Below are 10,061 nucleotides of genomic sequence, written 5' to 3'. Positions count from 1 at the left end.
AGCTCCAAATGATCCGGAAAGACACGAGTAATGTTTTGGAACGTCAAGATCACCCCCCATCTAATAAAAATATCTAGGAGTGGTAATCTATCCGCAATATCAATAACTCTTTTGAAATAGGAAAACTGAAGATTCTGGTCCATAGAATGGGTGGCGCTGTTCAAGAACTTGACTTAATGTAAAGGCACGTTCAGTTTACTCTTTGCCAAGCAGCCGTCCTGCTTGGTGCACTCAGAAATGCATCTCGCTTACCGAACTCAAGCGTCGCAATAGGCCCGCTGCGATGGACATGAGAGGAACATTCTTTTGGTTTGGACAGTCGGCTCCGGTAGTCCTTTAGTACAAAGTCATGAGCAGAAATTTTCTCTCATTTTCCCAAATGCTTATGAACAACCTAGTCAAAGTAGGCAGAAATTACCTCTCCTCAATCTTAGACAACGCCAGTTAGAGTAGCTCCTTGAGGTCCTTTGGAACATGTACTTGTTCCCAACTACGTACAGCCAAACTGTTCATGGCGAAACACTCAGGTAATCCACCAATTTTGACCAAAACAACAAGAGACTCATCTAGGCGTCCTTTTTTCACTAATAATTATATTTCTAACAGAATCTCCTATTTACTGGAGACCTCTTAGGTCCTGTTTTTCGGGATTATCTGGAATAGCTTCCATTAGGAGGACAGGCTCCGAACGTAACGGTACTACATAACGGCCAATGGAATAACCGTTTTTCGTTAAGACAGATTTCATTGGTTGTTCTTCACTCGTCCTTGACAGCTGAGTTGTAGTCTTAGTATCACTTTTGACCGCTTGTACGCGACAGTGATCAATAGGTCAGCCGCTTCGCACGTTTATTTACTTTTTCTGGTTTGGTCAAGCGCACCAGGCGATCAATCGGCTATCCAGACCGACGTCACGATAATAAGAACACATTAAATGACTGTGGTCTACAATAGCTCCCGTGTATTTCCAGCAGCGGCAGCCTCTTCCTGTTCTGTTAGTTTCTGGATTCACCATGCCGTTCTGTGCATACATAACTTTGAGTAGTCGTTTGATCGATCGTCTAGACAAAGCACACTACTAGTTCGAGGGCACAGAGCGCCGTCGTATTAAGGAGTTACAATGACACTTCTGAGATCCAGCCGTTTCGAGGTACGCGCTCGAAAACATCAGGCGTGGAATATTGGCATGGTTATCTCGTCCCAGCTTCGGTCAGTTTCAGTCAAGTAGGCCGCTTGTACTACATCGCATAGTTTGCTCCTGTGTATTTCTCTGGCTAGCGGCTCATGGACGTCTTCTGATGTTAGGTGGGGAGCTGGTTTCTGGAGTTTACGAATAAAGTTTAATGAAAATCTGCTACGAACAAGGGTGTGGTGCGAATCATCTTGCAAAATGCTCGAAAATCAAGGACTAACCCAAGCCATCATTAGCTAATGGCAAGAGTGCTCGGTTGGATGTGAACGCCGGGTAGCACAGCGGTACTCACTGCGTACAAGCGCCGCAGTGCTGAGAAAAGTCTATTGGTCAGTATGAACTTGCTAACGGGGTTCGCTACGCTCAGAACAAACATACCAGCAAGGCATGTTTCTGATGAGTTGAGTTGTCCTACCTGTGCAATGATTATATCCGAAATATTTGTGGGTAATCCTTCTTTGGAGGAAGTCTTCCGGTGAAACGGCGCTAGACAGATGGTGTGCTAAATAAACAGGACGAGTAAAGAGTGCTAGAACGCAGCTGTGACTGAAAGCTCTTCGACATTTCCTGACCAGTCTCAACTTTTTTGTGACGCATCAGACAGGCGTAGTCCGCAAGTTTACTTCATCCCTATGTTTTGCTTGAATTCGGATTGGACAGAATTCGGCAAGTGCCTTCACTTGCACACGAATTTGGTTTCCAACAGGAAACTCAACTGAATCCATCCGAATTTTCCGTTTACGATTGCGGTATTCCGAACTTATTATTGCCAACTGGAACATGAGGTAGCATGGTTCAGCACACTCAGTTGAAGTGGACCATCATAAATGAGAGTTTAGTATAGATTCATTTGTATCTCTTCTAGAAAACGAAGCTTGTTTGCAAGTGGGAGTAGTCGTCGAAAGAATCACACGTTTTTCGACCAAGGAGAGCTTCTACCGAAGTGGAAAGTTGAACAGCCTAGAGTCCGATCTTCACAGGTATCCAGTCGAGCAATGAAGCTTTGATTTGAAAACTTAATGTTACACCGAAAACCCTACCACTCACTGCAATACCCGCATGATCACTCTCAGCTCATAGTCTGTGGCACCTGGATAGAATGGACGTCCTAATCTCAGTAGTCGTACTTGGATCCTGAACTCAGGGTCCATAGATGCGCCAGACGTCACTCGATGGAGCACGTAAGGCACACACAGTGGCAGACTGTTCACCGATCTGCCTAAATGTTCTCACCTTATAGGCTGAAACAAGAAAAACAGAAAGAGACTTGAATAGCGGACGTGGAGCCGTAGATATGACTGGTGGCGTGCAATGTACCAGTTCCCTAGATGCCTGACCGACAAATAGTGGATAAGGTTACCTGGCCGATATCAAAACGCGACGACCGATGTAACACTGATGTAACACTTTGTACTACTAGGGTGCCCAAACTTAGGCAGGAGGACGACTCTGATCCATGGCTTAAAAGCCTAACCACAAGACAACGGCTGTGGGCCTGATACCACTGAAGTGATCCAAATCTTTAATGAACAAACTGTCACATTTGTCGAACCTACCCCCTCCCCCGTTTTGCAAGGCCACAAGATTTTGCGTGTCAAACCTTTATCTGTTAGCCGACCTACCACAGCCATCGTCCGTTACAGCTCCGTGGCTTGGTGGGGTAGGCGAACCGTCGGACCACGACAAGACCCTGCTCATGTTTACTACAACAGAAACAAACCAAAGCAAAAAACTGATCAAACATTTTTCCAAGGCAAAGAGCTAACTGCAATATAAGCACAGCATGTATTTGGTTGTTCTTTGACTTTACCAGTGTTAAAAATACGCAATTAATGTCATATCAGCTGGCTTTTTATCTGCATAGAAGGACAACAAAACATCAAAATGGCGGTCTTCGTAGCGGTTATTTTCTTGAAGGATTCTTTTCTATTCTGAATAATTTTGTGCCTTTTCCAACCAAGCCTATCAGCTTTCCAAGGTCGTCGGGTTCACATCCTTGTATTTTTCTCAGCTTATTCAACATCCTGTTCGCCGCTGACCGATCCTTTGAACTCAGGCAGGGTCCATTTTCGTCTTTCAATAATTCCTCCACCGTACACTTAAGATTATGATACAGGCAACAGACTTGTTCGGAGCAGCTGGCTTTGACAGATGCTTTGAGGATTTTGCGGTCGATTCCCGCTGAATAGCCGGAGACTAGAACCATCATCTGAAAATACACCAGTGGAATATATGCTTCACTTCAGAGTTTAATTGAGCTTCTCTGAAGAACTGTGTGAATCAAGTAGCGTATGAGACATGCAAAGGCGAAATTGTTGACAAGACCAAGTTGTGTACACAAAGCCTTATTCAGCCAATAATCTAACCAGTCAGACGTCAGAAGCAAATAAGGGTGCGGGCTCATCTCATTGGTCGGGAGAGTCGACCAATAAGATTGCGCGTTCCTGGTCGGCCAGTTGAAATTTGTGTCCAGAGTGACACTCGCAATCTACTGTCTTCTTTCGAAGAATGAGAAGATTCACATCAGTGCAGGTCAATCCAAAAAAGGCTACAGTCCGGTGAAAATCTGGCCGAACAAGACCCAAGGATAAAAATGATGCGGCGTTTTAACACTCAGGATAATACCACATGAACCAAATGAGACTGTCAGCTCCTTCTAGGTCAAAACAACAGACAGCGCCTGGAACCAACTGGAGGATGCATTAATTGCATCTGGCTAGCAGTTGTCTTATTTCTTTCTTTTCGACAACAGAATCTCACTTGAAGTGTCATGTTAGGTTTGGAATTGCTCCAACTTGGTAGTACACGTAAAGAAACAATTGGATAGATGAACCCGTCGGCCAAAGTCACTCACAGACCACACCCACATGATCCAGTATTTGATCGCCTCGTCCTATTTGCTTCGCATGGAACCAGGTTTTTATCGAAACAGAGATAGGGGGAGTACATTAGCACCATTCAGAATTGTGCGGAAATATGCTGTGTTCAACGACGATCAGACCAGGCAGAGTTATTCTCCTCAATCTTTCTTTCGTCTACCTGGAACTTACCCTGCTGCTCTTTGTAAGCATGCTGTAATTTTACACGTCCGCGAAATTTACTAAGTATTCCGCATTCTAGTGCTAAGCCCCCTGTTTAGGGGGTAGGGTTGACGATGTATCTTGCATTGAAAATCCATGCGCAGTATATTTCCGGATTAGAGAACACCACTGGAGAAATACCTGGATGGTATTTCTTGTTGACAGCTTTCGTGCAAGAATAACTTGAAAACAAATTATGATGGGAAATTTGACTATTTTGTTACTTTGAGGTCTCTCTAAGGCATATATTATATCGGTTTGGTAGCTTTTAGTGTCTAGCTATTAAGTATGGGTCACAGTTGCATTGACCCAGGTCCCAGTTTGAACTCTGTGTTCAGCTGTTTTCTAATTCAGTTCAGAATGCATCCCAAAGAGAGGGAATCAGGAGGAAAGTGGAGTTTCATCCTCTCTTGGGAGCAATCGGTCTGCGATTGTGGCATTGAAGACCTGGCACCAAGTCGTCCTTGACGCGGAATGTCCATGTGGGATTCCCAGGAAAAGGTCGCGAAATCACCCTACCGTGATGAAGAAATTGGCCAAAGAGAGGAATCAGGAGGAAAGTGGAGTTTCATCCTCTCTTGGGAGCAATCGGTCTGCGATTGTGGCATTGAAGACCTGGCACCAAGTCGTCCTTGACGCGGAATGTCCATGTGGGATTCCCAGGAAAAGGTCGCGAAATCACCCTACCGTGATGAAGAAATTGGATTGGTAAATCGACAACAGGATTCTTCAGATCGACCGAAAGTTCGAAAGAGCACGCAACTGGCCACAGCTTCTGTTTAAGCTTTCCACAACAGTTGATGAGTTTTCGACGGTTTTCGAGATTCCGCCAAACTTTTATTAGTAGTCCTTCTCAATAAAGCCCACACATACCCAACTTGACGTTTAGTTGACAAATCTGGTCAGTAACATGCAAAGATTCATTGAAAACAACAGCGCAAGAAGGACCACCCTAAAAGAAGTCACCTTCATGAACCTTTTCAAGTGATGAATTTTATCAGTAAAATCATTCCCAAAAAGGGAAGCTATCAATCAGGATGGACCTAAAATACCTCTGTTCAGTGGTTTCCCTCCGACGGGTGGATATAGGGCATCTCAGGTTACAAGCAGCTTACATCAGATCATACATGTACACATGTGCAGGAAGTTCTGAAGTTCATCCTACGGACACACAGGACATCCGCGGGTACCCCTGTGGTTCCCAGCCCACGGGTTGAAATTACAAACGAACAGGAGCAAACGTGAAGTTCGGGGGTTTAGAACAGAGAGGCGCCCGAAAGCACACAGAAATGAACAAAGTTTTGATTTTTCATTAGAGACCAACTATAAGGTCGATGATGACTCTGGATAGCCTAAAATTGGTTTCATCTTTCCTGGGGCTCATCAGGTTGCAAACATATTCGAATCCCCTTCCACCATAGTACGGACCTGAACACTACGTTTGACTTATGAAGGGATGGCCGAATATTTACGCACCAAATTGATGTTTCTTTGAGTCGCAAATTTATATTGATCTTCACTTGAATGTCACATTGAGACACACGTTAAGGATGTCGATCTATCTTCCCTAGCGAGGTTGATATAAACGGTAAACAGGTTACTGCCAGTTACGCTATTTTGATGAATCCTCAGTGTGAGCTAGCTAGCGACCAGAATCGTGCGCTTTTTTCGTTGGTCGGCTAGCCCATCCCATGTCTGGTGATTGAAAAGTTTTCGCATGAATATCTTTCTAGAGCTGAGAAAAAAACCATATTTTAAGGCGTAATGTGGTAAAAATACAATCACGTGATCCAGCCAGCATGAAATGAACAAAAGGATGACGTTGGTCGTGAACACACCGGATTGCTGGTAGTGGGGGAAAATTTCGAAATTTTCAAATGAAGCTTCTTCCTGGAAGAGAAGCTGATCTATGCTTGAAAGTAGAGCAGCGTAGCACTGCACAGCTATTTCACACTTAGTGGGAGTCATCTAGAATCTCTGATAACCTCCTGACTAGTGGTCTGAATGCTTAACTGTTTTGACACGAGCGGCTGGTGGGCAGTGCAAGTAAACTTCATCCATAAAGGATAGAGCGCCATCCAACCTTCCAACACAAAAGCCGCATCACGTGACCACGCGTTGGTTGGTTTTTCGAGTAACTCATGTTACGTTATCTTTGTCCTGAGCTAGTTAGAGTTCAGTCACTCGTGGTCGAACATTTAAGTCATCAAACTACCGGTCGGGAGATCGTTGGTTTGAAATTGTTTGTCGGAGTTTTGTAAGGTACACAAATAAAGATGAAACACCTGAACACTACTTATCAGGTTTCCAGCATGGATCGCCTTCATCTACAGGGTAAAACCTATATCGAAAATTTCCAGATCTTCCCACACTATCAACTGTTCATAAGTAACTTAGAAGTAGAAGAGTTTTACAGTGTGTTCATGAACAATAGCGAAACATAGTTTTCGGAAAAGTTTGGTGAAAATCGGTATATTTATTGCAGACAAAGCATCTTTGCTAGGCAAAGTGACTAGGTTACAAGGTTGGTTGAGAGTTAACGCGGAAGGAGAACGAATCGGCTAAGACAAGCTCATTTGGTGTTAGGTGTCTGCCAGAGGATTTCTTGAGTTAGGGTGAGTCATCAAGTGTTGAGCCATAGCACAAGCTCATCCGCATAGACGGACAAAAAGTGCAAATGACGTTCAAGAGGGAAGGATTAGACCCCAAACTGGACCTAAATCCATTTAGGTTTCCCATCGGACTCATCCCAACATACAAAATCCCTCGGCCGACATCTAACAGAGATTTGGCTTGATTTAGCTGATTGTCTCTCGTTCCGCCTTAAATCTCGACCAGCCTCGTGACCTAGTCAATTGGCCTGAAGAAGCCTTTGTGTCAAAAATGAAACAGTGCCAAGCAATAAATATACCGATTGTTACCAAACGTTTTTTTGGATGGCTGCTCGATCGGCTTCAAGCGTTTTTAAACGGACCGAATAACGAAACCTCTTTAATCAATGACTAATCGGTGTATCCTCGGGGTGAAGACATGAGCCGAACTGTTACCAGAGGCAAGTTTCTGCTTTTCCGATCTCCTATACTAACAGTAATCAGAATCTGTTCGACCGTCTACTAAAGAATGAGAAGACCACATTCACAACTTTATTGATTAAAATGGCAGGAAATGTGTACACAGGCAACCTTACAGAGCGAGTGATATCATTGGGTCAGGCTGTGCTTGGGCGATCAGCTGTTTTGTCTTGTTTAACCACCTCTCTATTTGGGTCGCATGTTTCTTCAAACAACCACGAATAGGTTTTAGCTTCTTTTGCAGGTTGGTCATGGTCTGTCTGTCTTTGCGTTCGAGACATTTTCGATTGTTCCGCGCGACTTTTGTTAAACAGATAAGAGTATGATATAAACAGCAGTAGTGCCCAAGGCATTTAGTTGCGAGCTGCCCGCGTAGCTGAGCTCCATTTACTCCTGGTAGCACGGGACGGATCATGGCGATAGTCTGAAAGCGATCAATCGAAGCCACTTTAAAATAACCCAGACAATGCCTAACTGAAAGTTTTTTGCTGCTGTTTAGAGGTTAGCAAAGCAGATTCAGAGTGCACTCGAGGACAAGTCTTGGAGGTCGTCTTGGACGAGGCTAGATCCACGAGTTACAACAGCAAATGTTTGATAGAGGTTCGCAGTCATTCCAAGTGAATCTGGGAAGAAACATGCCCGATATGTCTCGAATCTCAGTAAGGTAGCCCCTCATTTGGTTCTCACGGGCACAGGGGTTTTGTTCAACTAAGAGAACAATACACGGCTTGCAATATATCGGTATATTCATACTTTACAGGTAATTTTAAAGCAAACAGTTTTGGGTCTCACCCAAATTTTTGCAACCAAACAACTTCATAGTGAGTACACCTATTCTGCTTAGCTGCAAGGGTGCGTTCATCGTTTGTTTAAATATGCTCATTACATTGTTTGGTCGTTCGTAGAAAACTTAGGTAAAATAATTGAATTTCAGTCTAAACATGAAAACGTTTACTTTTCTCAAATGAATTTGTCCCGGCTAGAACTGTTACCACTTGAACTTTCCACCTCCTGGAGCCTCTTGATAGGATTCCGCCGAACCAATAATAGAACCCCGCCCCTGCATGAACTTTGCTCACCTACCAGTGTTTTCCAGGCGTTCCTTTAAGAGCGCGACTTTTCTTTGACTGATGGCTACACCTTCGTACAAATTACGTGAGAGCAACATTACCAAGATGATGTTTACCTTCTCTTTACTGAGACAACCCCTGCATGAGTCTGTCATCTTGGTTGGTGTCCAACCACAACCTTGATTCATACTCTGCTAACAGTAGCGTGAATTCTACTCACACACGGGCTACGAGCCAGGAAGTAATGATAATTGTTGCCATGATGGAAGCGATAATAACAACGATACCAATATTAGTACAAGAACAGTGTTCATATTACCTTATTGTAGGCCACTGTGTTGCACTGTTGGACTTTCGCTGCCAAGTCACATCCTGTTGGGTTGTCATCGGCCTGAGAATGAACCATATCGCTTATGGCAGACACCGCGTAAACTGCCAGTACCAAGTTTAGGAAGTATAAAGAAGAGATTGTCTTGGAGAGGATAAAACCAATCATGAGAATGCGCAGCGATTCTTCCGTAATCTAGCTGGGACGAATGCGGTATCTACTTAAGGAGCTGACCACCATTAATCGCGCTGTGTTCCTAGGTGAACTGCCCAATCGGAACGTAGCAAATAGATACTCGCCTTGGGATTGGTAGATTTGTTAGCGCAGTGTCATCGATCGCTCACACGCGTTTCTGAAAGACAGCGTGCTTGGTGGCACCTGAAATATGTATCAAGGTGTCGTAAGAGTAGTTTAAAACAAGTCGTTCATTACAACACAGTGGCCCAACACTAGAGAAGTCTGGGAGCATTTTGTCTTTTCCCCGTAAAAGATTATTTGTCCATTGAAGGGATGCCTAAGGAAACTATACCATGCAAATCAAACTGTGAAAATTAGAAAAGTTCCTCGAAAACCTTCAGGAAAATCTTTTTCAACAATATTTTTCAGTCATCTTCGGCCAGGGATGTCTTCTGATGTGAAAAACGTGAAGCTCAAGAAGACTTTTTTGTACCTTTTGTTCTATTTGCTTTCAGGGGAACCCCCTGGGTGATTCGATAAGATTTCAGTTTGTGGTTTGTTGTCGGGTTTTTTCTAGCTTTCTGGCATTGTTCGTTCAACCTCAAACCCATTCTAAGCCATATCGGAACACAACTTTGTTGAATTGTGAAGGAGGCTTCGCGATTTTTGAATAGAATCGTAACTTGAGCATCGACTACAATCTAAGGTTTACGAAATAACCATCCTCATACCTCTCCAGAGATCAAACGTCCTCAACTATCATGATGCTGTAATGCGTTATATCTCCCGCCATGGTCCACAGGCAAGGAAATTTAAACTGCCTTCCAGTTNTCCAACTATACTAGGATCGGGAGCTAACGATGATACACAGGCTAGGATATAAACTATTTTTGATAGGTCGGTGAACTCTTCTCTAGTAGTTTTTCAGTGGATAGGCTCTCGGCAATTTGTTGCTTTGTCTCTTCTCCTTTATGTCAGTTGGTATCCATTTGTCAAAACTTACAATAAACAGGCGCCCTGTTAAGTAGGTCCCGGGGGCCCGTGGCAAAGTGGAAGTCGTCAATAGAAGAATTAAGCGATGGACTGTAGATATGCATTTTTATGGCGTTCAGGGTCATCCAATCATTGCCAACACTGGGAGAC

Source organism: Opisthorchis viverrini (assembly GCF_000715545.1).
Source record: "Opisthorchis viverrini unplaced genomic scaffold opera_v5_347, whole genome shotgun sequence".
NCBI lineage: Eukaryota > Metazoa > Platyhelminthes > Trematoda > Opisthorchiida > Opisthorchiidae > Opisthorchis > Opisthorchis viverrini.
This window is presented reverse-complemented; position numbering follows the sequence as displayed.